Source organism: Plasmopara halstedii (assembly GCF_900000015.1).
Source record: "Plasmopara halstedii genome assembly, contig: Scaffold_816, whole genome shotgun sequence".
Taxonomy (NCBI): Eukaryota; Oomycota; class Peronosporomycetes; order Peronosporales; family Peronosporaceae; genus Plasmopara; species Plasmopara halstedii.
The window spans coordinates 2543717-2544019 of NW_020187732.1; positions in this window are offsets into that span (position 1 = coordinate 2543717).

A 303-nucleotide genomic window follows, 5' to 3' on the forward strand; every position below is an offset into this window, starting at 1 on the left:
TCAGCTATGGAGTGAGGTCTCGAGACTCGTTGCTCCTTTCTTCGCTACGCGGCCAACGTGGCTTGACATTGCGTTGGGGCAAGAGTTGCAAATACGCGATGACTGGGAAGCTAGCAAAGTCGATGTCGGCGATGTGTGGCACGTTCTCCGCGCGGTGACACTTCACTTTCTCTGGTCTGACCGAAATCGCTGCTTATTTGATGGAAGACAGCCAACTCCTGCTGCATCAGCGCTTCAGTTGATCGTCGCAACGTTCAGTGCGCATATTCGATTCTTTAAACGGCGACTGTATGACCAAGAATC